General features: G+C 44.1%; 1 protein-coding gene across 2 annotated transcripts in view; it reads left to right on the top strand.

The window, feature by feature from the left end:
• The first annotated feature begins 2,174 nt into the window (after positions 1–2,174).
• The window catches only part of BDNF (brain derived neurotrophic factor), a 41,348-nt gene continuing 30,305 nt past the window's right edge, over positions 2,175–13,217 (top strand). The window contains exon 1 of one of the 2 annotated variants that reach the window (XM_069553844.1): positions 2,175–2,499. The gene's annotated coding sequence lies outside the window, so the exon portion shown is untranslated. Of the gene's footprint in view, positions 2,500–3,193; positions 3,644–13,217 lie in introns of those variants that run through there. The other variant, XM_069553843.1, reaches the window with a different exon arrangement.

Here is a 13,217-nt window from a genome sequence, read left to right as displayed (position 1 = left end):
GTCATAAATGTATATATATATATATATATATATATAGAGAGAGAGAGAGAGAGAGAGAGAGAGAGCGAGCTTAGGGTAGGGCTCCTCCAGTATTTTATAAAGCAGTACAGTTTTTTTTTAAATTTATAAACTAGCCTCTCAAATTGTTTTGCCATATTAAAAGAAATTGGGTTTGCACTCAGCCTACACCCCTAGGAATCAATTTGTTGTTTAGTCACTAAGTCGTGCCCAGCTCTTTTGTGATCCCATGGAGCCTGTCAGGCTTCTCTGTCCATGGGATTTCCCAGGCAAGAATACTGAAGTGGGTTGTCATTTCCTTCTCCAGGGGATCTTCCCAACCCAGGGATTGAACCCAAGTCTCCTGCACTGCAGGCAGATTCATTACCACTGAGCCATCGGGGATGTCCTAGGGAATCATACAGAGGTTTTTTGAGGGGGCCAAGCTGGGCTTCTTGATCTCTGTCCTTCATTGCTTCCAACTAGCCTGTATATTTCACATACATTAAATATTCCACAATATACTTCACCATCTGTGCTGTAGGGTAGTTTGTGCTGGTCATGTATACTGTCAAGTTGATAGAGGTGCAAAGCTAAATGTGTGACACTCTAAGAATATGCATATATTTGAATAATTTGACTATTCAGTCCAACAATTTGCAAAGAGGCGCTGAAAGATCGCACATCTTGGTAACACTTCCAAGAAACATAGCTTCCCTTATTGGGGGTGGGGAGAGGCAGGGATATTTCTAGCTGGAGTTCCTTATTTATTAAAGTCTTGTCTCTGGCATTTTGGCTGTGTGAACTCGGGCAAATGATTTCGTGGCACTGAGCCTCCGGTTTTCATTTATAAAATAAGAATAGTAATTTCTGTGACTGGTCTTTAGAAGCTCTAAAACAGCTAATATAAGTGCACTCATTTTTTTTTTTAAACTGTAAACCCTTAGGCAAACTGAACTGAGTATATAATGATATTACATATTCAGTTCAACAGCACATTCTTGATAACCACAGAAGGGTTCAGGGGAGGAAACTGTTTATAATCTTTCCCTTTCCCCAAATTAATGTTGGAGTGTTTAGAGAAATTCTTAAAGCAATGAGTCTTAGCAATGATTAGGTCAAACTCCTTTGAGATTACAGAAGAAATGCACATACTCATAAAACTGCCTACCAAATTTGGGGGAAACAAGAGATTCCTATGACACCCAAATATGCATTGCTTAAGAAAGAGTGCTTCTCAAATCTGACCCCAGATTTTCTGCTTCGCAATCGCTAGAGGTGATTGTTAAAATGCTAATTTCTGGACGCTGCCCCACCCCTACTAAATCACAATTTCAGGAGGATAAATCTACATTTTAATAGGCAACCCAGGAGGTTTTTTAGGCTTCTCTGGTGGCTCAGAGACCTGGGTTCGATCCCTGGGTCAGGGAGATCCCCTGGAGAAGGAAATGGCAACCCACTCCAGTATTCTTGCCTGCAGAATTCCATGGACAGAGGAGCTTGGAATGCTACCGCCCATGGGGTCGCAAAGAGTTGAACACGACTGAGCGACTAAAACACAGGTGGTTTCTATGCTCGAAAGAGGTCCCAGGATTACAAGTTAAATGTCAGGGTCTTTTTCCGTTCCTTATTCTAAATTTTAAGGTCTGTACTCTCGCGCAGGAACTGGTCGAACTAGTGGGAAGAAAATTCCGCCTTCAAGCAGGAACCTAGATTGGCGGTTGAAAGCGTTTGTCCGATAGTATATTGAAAGTGAATATGAAGTTCTCTGCAAGGGTCTTGGCTACCTGCAACTAAGAATCAGAAAGACTGCTGCGGGGGAAGAGGGGCGAAGTGAGGATTAATTGAGCCAACTGCCCACCCCGAGACACACACACACACACACACACACACTAAAACAGAAGGCTTTTTATTTATCTTTGCCACCCAGGTTCTTTATTAAAAGGGTTGGTTTATGTGTGTAAGTTTGCTAGGGAGGGAAGTGAAAACATCTGCAGAACCATGCAATGCCCTGGAACGGAACTCTTCTAATAAAAGATGTATCATTTTAAATGCGCTGAATTTTGATTCTGGTAATTCGTGCACTAGAGTGTCTATTTCGAGGCAGCGGAGGTATCATATGACAGCGCACGTCAAGGCACCGTGGAGCCCTCTCGTGGACTCCCACCCACTTTCCCATTCACCCGGAGAAGGCTGCTCGCGCAGCCGCTCCCCCCACAAGCTAGCATGAAATCTCCCAGCCTCTGCCGAGATCAAATGGAGCTCTTCGCTCAGGGGGTGCGAGTATTACCTCCGCCATGCAATTTCCACTATCAATAATTTAACTTCTTTGCTGCAGACCAGAAGGAGTACATACCGGGCACCAAAGACTCCCCTCAACCCCACCCCTTCTTTTTAACCAAAGGGAACGTGAAAAAAGAATAGAGTCTGGGAGTTTCGGGGCCGAAGTCTTCCCCAGAGCAGCTGCCTTGATGTTTACTTTGACAAGTAGTGACTGAAAAGGTGGGTTTCTTTTCTTTCTCTCTCCGTTTTTTCCTCTTGTTTGGTCGACTAGAAAGCGTGTGGCTTGAGTGAGGTCTGTCATTGCCTCGGCTTCCCGACTGGAGCAAGTAACTTGGTGTAACGTTATCTGGGGGTGTTCATGAATAAAAAATGCTGTTATTATCTTGATTGGATTCCTATTAGGCAAACTCCGGAGAGGTCAGTGCACGAACTCTGTTTAAGCCGCGGCGTGTTTAAGGCAGCGGAGTAAACCAATAGCCCCCCTGCTCTGTGCGATTTCATTGTGTGCTCGCGTTGGCAAGCTCCGTCGTGCGGGAAGGTGCGGGAAGGTGTGTCCGTGGCCCGGGAAACGCACGCCCTCTCCCACAGAACTTAGGTGCCGGGATGAAGCGGGGGGGAGTTGCCACAGAGGGGAGCGAGACCCCGGGGGCGCCCGATGCGCGCTCGCTCCCTTCAGTCCCGGCGTGGACCGCCCGGGTTTCCGCGGAGGGCCCGGGACGCGGGGTTCCCCCGGGCCGGGGCTAGGTCACCCATCGGAGCCGCGGGCGTGGCGCGCGCGTCCCGTTGAGGCGCCCCAGGGACTGGCGCGGGGCTTACGGGGCCACATCGCGGGGCCCGGGGGACTGGCCGAACGGGGGCGCGCGGGTCCGGGGCGCCTGGGCAGCCCGGGGACTCCCCCGGGCCGAGCGGGGGCGAGGAAAAGGCGCGGCGTTCCCTTTAAGCGGCCGCCCCGCACGGGTCTCGGTGGCGCGGGCGAGCTGGGGGAGGGGGGGCGGGGGGCGGCGCCGTTTGACCAATCGAAGCTCAACCGAAGAGCTAAATAATGTCTGACCCGAGCTCCAGGCGCAGGCTGGAGCTCCGGGTCCCGGTTGCCGCCGCGCCCGGGCGCACCCGCCCGCTCGCTGTCCCGCGCACCCCGTCGCGCCGCGGGCTTCCGGGCGCGGCCGAGGAACCGGTCCGGCGCGCCCCCCACCTTCTCCTCGGGAAGCGTTGATGAGACGCTTGAACTGCAGCTGCCACCGCTGCTGTGGGGCCGGCGGCGAGCGGCTCCGCGACGGGGACCTGGGCTGGGCGCAGGGGCCAGGAGCGGGACGACGATGTGACTCCGCCGCCGGGGACCCGTGAGCTTTGTGTGGACCCGGAGGTAGGCGAGCATCGGACGTGGGGCTTGGCTCGGGAGCCGCCGGTTCGCCGGGGAAAGTTGGCTGGGGCGCGAGGGGTGGGAGTGCGAAGTTATGGGGAACAGGCCAGAACTCCTTTCTTCCCCTCCAAAAGAAGGGGGCATTTTGCGTTGTTCCTGTTGAGCTTTCTTCTCCCACTGCACGATCCAAAGGGGTAGCCAGGACGCCCGAGAGAGAGGGGACCCCGGGAAGCCCAGAAGTGGCGGAGAGAAAGCCAAGAAGAGACGCAGAGCTGCGCGATAGAAGACGGCGCCCCGGGTACCCCCCAGAAGAGGAGGGGTCGTGAGAGCGATTTAGGGCGCCAGCTGTGGGGGGCCCCGACTAAGGTGACGGGGTTGGGGCTGAGATATGAATCTTTCCCAAGGGCTGGGCGGCCCCTGCGCAGGTTTTGGGGGGCCGCTTGCTCCTTCAGCCCGCTTACCGCGTCCCCGGGGCTTCAGCAGGGCTGCACACCATCAGCTGTTCCCCAGGAGCTGAGTTAAAAAGCGGACCTTTACGGGTCCAGTACGAGTTTATCTCGGGAAACTTAGCACACTCCTGCAGCCCGGACCTGAAAGGGGCTGCGGGACTCCGGGGCTAGTTGTGCTCACGCGTCTCCCCACCCCGGCCACCTCCCTTGAGGCACCTTGCAGAAAAGTGAAAAGTTTTGGCTTTCAGGGGCTGGGAGGGATGTGTGTATATGTATGTGTATGTGTTTGGCGGAGGGTGATGTTCTGACTCGGGTAGGTCCCCGGGGATGCCATGCACAGCCGGGAAGAGGAAATGGGTGAATGAGACGTGCGTGGAAAGAAATAGCTGAGGGTTGGAGGCTCTTTGCTCGACGGGCAGAGAAGGGGACTTCCAGACTGGTGGCACCCCCTAGGGAAGAAAAGCCTTGGGACTGCTGGGGTGAACTAGAGTCACCGTCGAAGGATGCTGTTTGTGTGTTGGGGGTGGAGCGGGGTGGAGGGACACTGTTGGAGGGGCCGCGAGGAGGAGGGGTGGGGAGAGCGGCGCTAGGGAAGGTAGAGGGTGCCCTCTGCCGGCTAAGCTGCCCAGAGCGGCTGCAGGGGCGGGAGGCTGGGGGGTGGGGAAGTGGTAAGAGATGGCTTTGCGGGATCTCTTCGGTAGCTGGTAGGAGGGACCTGTTGAATGACGCTTCTGACTCCCGACTCGGATGAATTTCGACTCCTCGCGCCTCCCTGGCTGCAGTGCAAGTTTTCCTTGAGCTGGGGGAGCTTTGACAGGCTATGGTTGGTGGTGTGTTAGGGATTCCTGGATCTCATTTTAGGGTCCTTCAGGGATCTTAACACTTACTCCTCAATGTCAGCAGTAAACAGCGAATATTTTCTGACAAGAGTGCAGGAATGTTCTTGGCCAGAAGCAAAGAAAAGCATATTTCTGAGTGTGTATTAATTCTCCTAGTACAGTTATCTTTTTCTAGCAAAGTCATGTGTAATTGGGAACGTTGATTTCTTTTTACTGCATATAAAACTGCATATTGATTTTAAATAGGAAGTAATGTTATTAAATGAGACCTTCAAATTGGTTTGACTTCTGGGAAAATATCCCCTTACCTTTAATTTTACCCCCAAAAGGTATTTTTATGTGAGTCTGTTATAAAGTCAGAGGCCATTTTGGTCTTAAAATTATATCTGTATATACTTATATTTTTTGCAGTTTAATTTATTGAGGTATAATTACTGATTAATTCGTCTACAGGTGTTTGTTTACCTCATGCAACATTATGATTTTTAGGTTGAAAATTTATGAGATTATGGGATGTAGTACTCCAAATTATTATAAGCAATAGATCATAAAGTTTTTACCCAAGGGACCATACCCCTTTAAAATCGCCATTAATCCTGTTCCTCGATTTTGCAAATACCTTGCTTAAGGTCATTAACTCCTGTTCCTTGATTTTGCAAATACCTTGCTTAAGATTCTTCTTTTGCAAGTTTACTGCTGGAGGTAAGGGAAAGGAAAGAGACACTTGTTGAAATGTAACCATAACCTTTACTGGAATTTAAAACACGTTGGTCACCATTACTGGAATTCCCAGGCCATAAAGTCGTCTTTTTTTTTTCTTCCACTTTATTTTGCAAAATGTGATAAATGTTGGTAAATATAGACCTGTACTAAGTATTATGACAGGAGAAGCATTATGTATGTAGAGCTATTTTAAGTCATTACAAAACGTTTTCTATTTATAAATGATATAAGCAGAAAGAAATGATTTCCAGATAAACAAGACTTACGTACATGTTTTGAAGCATTAGAACATTGCAGACACACTTAGACATCACATTTTTTAAAAAAAGGAAAATAGAGTAATTTTTCACATACCTTTGGAGGCTTTCATTGCCTATTCAGAGCTGAATTAGTGACTGGAAATCTCATTTATTTTAAGATTATTTAAGACTTACAGCAGGTCAACATTTGGGTGTCCAGAAAATAAAACATTTAGGAACTCTGTTTTAGGATGTCTTTTCAATAAGTGTAACTTTTACTTGCAAACAGAAGGAACCAAGAAAATGATCATTTGCCAGAAATACAATGACCTCACCTCAAATGATTCATTTGTACTATGTGAGTTAATTGCCTAAATCTCAAAATAGCCAAACAGGGGTGGGGAGATGCTGGAATGTTGCTGGTTCATTTGATTCACCTGGAGAGAGGGAAGTTCTGTAAATAATGCAAATTTCTAAAATCCTGGCTCAAAACCCTTGAATTTTCTGCTTAATAGGGGCACCATTAAAATGTAAGTTGTTCTCTTCTTCCTGGAATCTTTGAAGAGTTCCAGCTTTTCAATACTCAAAAAGCAGATGATTGGTAATCTCATTTCTTTTAAATATAAATAGCTCTGGTTTTCAGCTTAACACACAGCAAGTTGAGCATGCCCGCCTCATAGTACAGCAAACAGCTTGTTGATATTTTGGGTACTTTTGTCTTTAGAACCTACTGTTAAGTATCCAATACCTCCCCCCCCCCCACCCCTGGTCATATACACACATCCACAGCCCTGTATGCAGGTGTGAATTTGTGGAATGTAAGAGCCAGCAGCTTTGGATCTCAACCATAGACTTAATCTTCTACTAAGTTTTAGAATATCGAAGACGTACACAATGGAAAGGTAATCTACAAGTACTTCATTAACATTTTAGTTTTAGGAAGTTAGTCCCACAGCAAACAGACTGATTTTAGGCTGCTTGAATGAAAACAGAATGGAAAAGTATATGAGAGCTCAACTCTAAGTATCTTTTAAAATGAAAACCATTGCCGTTTCTGATGTCCATAAAACTGAATTTATTTTAATGGGGGAAACATTTTCAGCTTGTGTCTCCCTGTGTAGAAGATTTCCCCTTCTGTGAGGGGGCTCTCCTAGCCTAGCTCTGCCCAATGCATGTGAATGTATCCCTCTAATAGGGTAATTGCTAACTTGTCTCAACTTGTTGTCAAATGATTGTTATGGTTCCCTCAGTTTCCACTAATTGCAAAATTGCTGCTTAATTGAAGGACTCTCAGCCATCTAGTGCAGTCATTCAGCCACCGGCAGACTTTGTAATCTCAAACTGTGAATTGCATTTTAAAAGAGGAATGGAGGAGAAAATTCCAGGGAATTCTAGGTTTCAAACGGCTAGCTGTTGCTTCATGGAGGAAGAAATCTTTGAATGTTTAACTGCATTGTGATAAATTTTCTCCATTAGGATTAATAACATGCCCAGATGGGCTTCAAAAGTGAGTGAGTGAACTTCTTGGTTATACTCTGCATCCATTTACTCTGTTTAGGATGGAGTCACGTTAAACAGTAAATGATGGCAAATGAAATCAGTATGTCGTTTGTACACGGGGTTTAACCCTAGGAAACGGAGGAAGGCTCTGGTATTTTTAAGCTGAGACATATGTGTCCTCAAAGTCTCCTTAAACTTCCTCTTAAGTCATAAAATTATTTGCTGCCGCTGCTTAGTCACTTCAGGTATCTGACTGTGTCACCCTATGGACTGTAGCCCACCAGGCTCATCTGTCCGTTGAATTCTCCAGGCAAGAATGCTGGAGTGGGTTACTATGCCCTATTCCAGGGGATCTTCCCAACCCAGAGAGCGAACCCTGGTCTGCTGCATTGCAGACAGATTCTTTACCACTGAGCCACCAGGGAAATCCTAGAATTGCTTAATCCTAAATATGTATACTTTGAATGCATCCCTGGCTTTCCAGAATACTCACACCAAAGGCTTAGAAAAGTCATGGACCTAGTTATTAAATATATGGAATCATTATTGATGCTAGATATGGAACAGTGGAGCTCACTAATATATGGACTTTGGAAAACTTATGGGGGTGACGGAGTGGTAAATGGGCATGTTTTCTAAGTGAACTGGAAGGTATTCTTGTTTCTGTAAGAAAAACATGAGTATCTGTCAAAGAAGTAGTGTGGGAGCTTTCTTTAAATGAAAGTACTCAAATTCAAGTACAAACTCTGCGACACTACGCTTTTGGTGAAACAAATCTGACCCGATAACACTGGATGCTAAGAAGTGGCTAGTTGCAGTGATGTCTCATCTATACATTGTCTAAAGTTTAAGCATGGGTTTCATTAGATGAATTGGGGGGTGGGTGTCCGACAGCAGAGTGACTGGAGGTGGGGAAGCAAAGTCATTTCACAAGGTTCCATGACAGCCATCATAAAATAAAAGTTTATTTCCGAAGAGCCCAGAGAATAACGTGTGTTATGCAGTTTTCCCAAAGGTTCACTTGAAAAACCTTTTCATTGGTTGTCATGGTAGTAATGTCCTGATTTTGAGAGCTCGCAGAACCTAGTAGCCCTTAAATGTGCTTTCAGCTTGGTTCCTTTGGTCTGGCTGAAGCTTCATGATGCTCCTCTGTGTTTCTGACATGCGTCTGCATTTTAAAGGGAGGAGGTCAGGCAGAGGAAGATTGCTTAACTCTAAGACAACATCACTAGGAAATGTGTAACATCAAGTGGTGAAAAAGTCACTTTACTTCAAAATAGCTTATTAAAATCAAACTGGAAGGCAATCTGTCATTTAATTACAACTAGTACATATAAAATTAAGATTTATATGATGGAAATAGATCATAGACAGTTGCAAGGAATTTAATCAACTCATCAAAAGTGGAATAGCGCCACCTAGAGAACAAAATCACCAGCGTTACCAGCCAAACGGATTCTGTGCCATATGAGCCTCTTTTCCAAGGCTACCGTTACTAGGATTGCCTTGCCACCCTATTCAGATTTGGTGAGTGTGTGTGTTGGTAGGGGTGTGGTGTTTGTGTGTGGGTGGTTTAGGATGCACTTGGGTTTGTAGATGAGATTTTAAAACAGGCACATACATACCTCAATATCTACACCAAGTCCCTTTTAGTGTTTTAATAGTAGCCAAATGTAGAATAACCTGCCAGGAAGAAGAGCTGGCCTCCTTTTAAACGTTTTTTATTTTCAACAATATATGCTGAAGCACTGAGTACAAAGGTTCTGGTTTTGTTTACTTGCTACAGAGAGTTCATTGCCCTTTCTGAGATATAATAACACCAAATAAATTGAATAGAACTACCTTAAGAATGTCTTTGATCTGTGATCTAATTTTAACTTTAATGATTTGAGAATTAAAAAAGGGTCATATATGTAGCAAGACTTTAAACACCAAAAAAACAAGGGGGTAGGAGGAAGACAAGGAGAAGGCATTGTATGTAAGAGCTGCCTCAACCTTATGAGCCAGCTCCAAAAATTTATGGAACCAGGAACCAATCATTACAAATTAGCTTAAAATTATTTGATGCCAAAATCTGCATTTTCTTCATTTTTGCATGCTTCCGCAATAGTATCCAAAATGATTCTGGTCGGAGAAGAAACACTTCAACAAATATTGTTGAATGAACAAATAGATTGATTAAGAGCTGCCTCAGATTCTGACAGTGTGGACAATGAAGAAACTTTGTAATTACAAAAAAAAATATTTTTTGCTGGCAGAGAGGCAGAAATTGGAGGAAATAAGTGTAATATTTTTGTTTTCGTGGTAGGTATTATAAATGTCCTTCAGTTGGGTGAATTCTAAGGTTGCTTGTGCCCAATTTGGTTCACTCATAAAGTTGTCATGTTTGGAACATGAAATGTTAAAGCCGATTTAGATAGTAGCAACTATAAACATGTTGGTGAATTTTCACTTAATGTTTTCAATTTGAGGTACTGGTGGCGATGCTGATCATTGTGCTTCAGGGAACAGAAAACAGTGTATGTTAAGTGAGTGTCAATTTCTGGTAAGCAGATAACCAAAGGAAGTTATTATATTGTCTGTGCATTGTGTCATGCATAGGAGCAATCAGGTGCAGAAAACTTAACTTTTCCGGAGAAAAATCTATATATCTCACACATACAGAGAGAGCAAGATGGAGGGTGGGGTGCGAGAGGGAGAGAGAAAAAGAAGGAAACTCATAGAGTAAAATTTTTGCCACATGGGATTTAATCTAATCACTCTTGATTCGGAGCTGTTACCATCAGCATTTGCTGCCTGTTCTGATACTTGCTTTCTGCTTTTGAAAACTGAACCTGTGCCCAAACTGAAACAAGTTTCCCTGTCTTTTCACATGTTCATTTATTTCTTGAATTATGGGGAGTGTTTTTAAACATAGATAAATTTCTTTTACATCACACAGAATCTGAAGGTCGAGAAATTTGCTTCACGCTGCTGGCAGAGATGCTTGGCAGAGTCCCAGGCCACATTCCTAGACCAAACTGTTGAAGGTGTTCTCTCTTATGCAACATGGGGAAGGCACATTCAGCCTTCTCGCACCGGCTGATAATGTATCTGAAGGCACAGACGACATGCTTACCATTTTGAAACATAAAGCCAGCAGGCATTCTGTTGAATGATAGAATCTGGATCAGCTAAATGTAAAATACTATGATTAGTTAGGTTCAAAGTCAACTGTATAAATAGAGAGAATATGGAGTTGGGACCAGATTTGGGGGGCTGACTTAGACTGCACAAAGGAAACTCAGAGGTTTTAAACGGTCGAAGGCTATGAGTGTGAGACAGTGGTGTGTCTATATGGCCGTGGGGGTGGAGGAACTTGGATATAACTACTGCAGTTTAGGGCCTTCCAGGCAGCTCAGTGGTAAAGAACCAGCCTGCTAATGCAGCAGACCCAGGAGACACAGCTTTAATCCGGGTCGGGAAGATCCCCTGGAGGAGGAAATGGCAACCCACTCCAGTATTCTTGCCTGGAAAATTTTGTTTACGGATGAGGCTGGTGGGCTACAGTCCATGGGGGTTGCAAAGAGTCAGATACGACTTAGCACACACACACACACACACACTGCAGTTTTGGTCTGCAGTTTTAGTTTGGGGAAACTAATAATTTCCCCCCATTTCTCAAGTAAACTATACCTAGAATAGTACAGGGAAGTCCACTCAGTGTTAAGTGGCAGCCTGGACAGGAGGGAAGTTTGGAAGAGAATGGATACATGTATAAGTATGGCTGAGTCCCTTTGCTGTCCACCTGAAACTGTCACTACATTAACTGGCTATGCTCCCAATAAAAAAGAACAAGTTTCAGTTCAAGAAATGAAATAGGTTGCTTTCTGTACAACACTGACGAAAGGGTATATATTGAGATCAGTGTGACCAGGATGCATAGGAAGTTGGAAACCATTGCAAGTAAGCAATGACTGAGGAAACTTGGAATGGGTGGCGTGGGGACAGGAAGACTTAGGCTGGAATGACAAATGTATTTTTGTCTTCTTTAGTCTAAATTCACATGATGGTAGCTCCCAGAAGTCTGGGTTAAGAAGAGTTCTGAACCCAAACCCAGCCTAATGAGAAAGAATATCCTGTCGCTGCCCACCATGTCTTGGGGACTAGGGGGCAGCGTGTCTGACTTGTTCTTGATGTCCAGTCTAGAGGACCGTCTTCACAATTGTGAAGAACTGGCATATGGAGGAAAGAGAGAGTTTACTTTATGTTGCCCCAGAGAGCAGATCTAGACCCAGTGATATAAATTTAAGTACTGTACGTAGTATCTAGAAGAACTTTCGGTTCGATTTAATTAAGTAAATATCACAGGCTCACCACATACAAAGCATTGAATTGAGTGAATTTATGATTTAACAAAGAAAGAATATGGAATATGTTCAGCTTCCTGTTATAAGCACAGACTGAAACCCTTTTAGAAAGGAGAGATATTAACATGGAAGCTTGGAGTTAGGTATATTCTGAAGTACCTTTGTACTCCTAAGTTTTTTCAGATATATCGGTCATATCATCAGTTTGCTCCTTGTTTTAGTTCGCATACAATCCTGATGACAATCATGTATTTCTTTGGGTCTTCTGCCTGAGATAGGTGCAGCATCATGAATTGAGCATCAGAAATCCTTCCCATTTCTTTGAAAAGTGCTGGACTTTTGCTTTTTTCATACTTTCACGTGGGTTCTCAAAAGTAGTTATTTTTCCTTTGGATCATACAGAATGGAATGTTTTAAAAAAGAGTCCTGATCAGGTTCAGATACCCAAATTGCTTAAGAAATTAGCTTTTGACGTTAGATTTTTTTAGAGTTCAGTAACTGAACTAAAAAAAGCCCACAGCACTCACCTTCTTCCCCCTCTCAAAGTACGGCACCCTTGGCTATTAACAGTTTTCCAACAAGTTTCCTTTTCTAAATGTAAACTGTCCAAGAATTGGCCCCTCCCTCAACCTTTTCATGTTTCAACATGGATAGATTAACTTTCTTTTTTTTTTTTTTAAACAACTTATTTTGCTCTTCTGTTGAACAGTCAGAAATTAATTAACCCACATTTAATATGCAAGTTTAGACCAGAGGTTTCACAGCCCACTCCTAGGAGTCATGACCGTTTTATTCTGCATGGTGGTCTCTCATTACTGCTATCAAATATTCATATTTTCAGTCAGCAAAGCAAGCAGTTTACTGTTTACATACTCTTTAGAGCTTCACATATTTTATAGTTCATGTTGCTGCATGTATGTTTTCTCCTGTTTCAAAGCTTTTCTTTAAAGAAAGTAAAGGTGTTATACATGGGGAATGATTCTTTTATTTATTAATTCATCTAGCATTAATTTAGTGCCCAGTGGATGCCAGGCACTGGGCTAGATGGATCCATCCATCATCAGGTGCTCCCTAGTAAGCCACTCCATTGATTCTCCCAGGTAAGGCTTCCGTTACTTCCTTATATACTCACTTCAAAAGAGTATTTTTAAAAGCTGTTGAACAAATTCTCTGAGTCATTTCAGAACTTCCTGCCTGTCTTGTATTTTCAGTTGTGGATTGTAATATTTTGGAAAAACTTATGTCACTCTTAAGAGAATAATCTCTTTTATATATATAACAATTGAGTATCATTTCATGTTCAAATTAAGGCAGTGAAAATGCTTAGACATTGCCTTAAACATTTCGCTATTGGTATTCTTATTTATTTCTGGAGGAACTCACATTAACGGTGCTGGTAGAAGCCACAGTAGAAGAATTTCTGGACTAAAAATGCCATTCATTTCCACTGGTGTTATGATGGAGTTTTTTCCTTACTT

The sequence above is a fragment of the Ovis canadensis genome, chromosome 15, assembly GCF_042477335.2.
Source record: "Ovis canadensis isolate MfBH-ARS-UI-01 breed Bighorn chromosome 15, ARS-UI_OviCan_v2, whole genome shotgun sequence".
NCBI classification, from domain to species: domain Eukaryota; kingdom Metazoa; phylum Chordata; class Mammalia; order Artiodactyla; family Bovidae; genus Ovis; species Ovis canadensis.
Note: the sequence above shows the minus strand (reverse complement) of the source record. Positions and strands in the feature narration are given on the sequence as shown.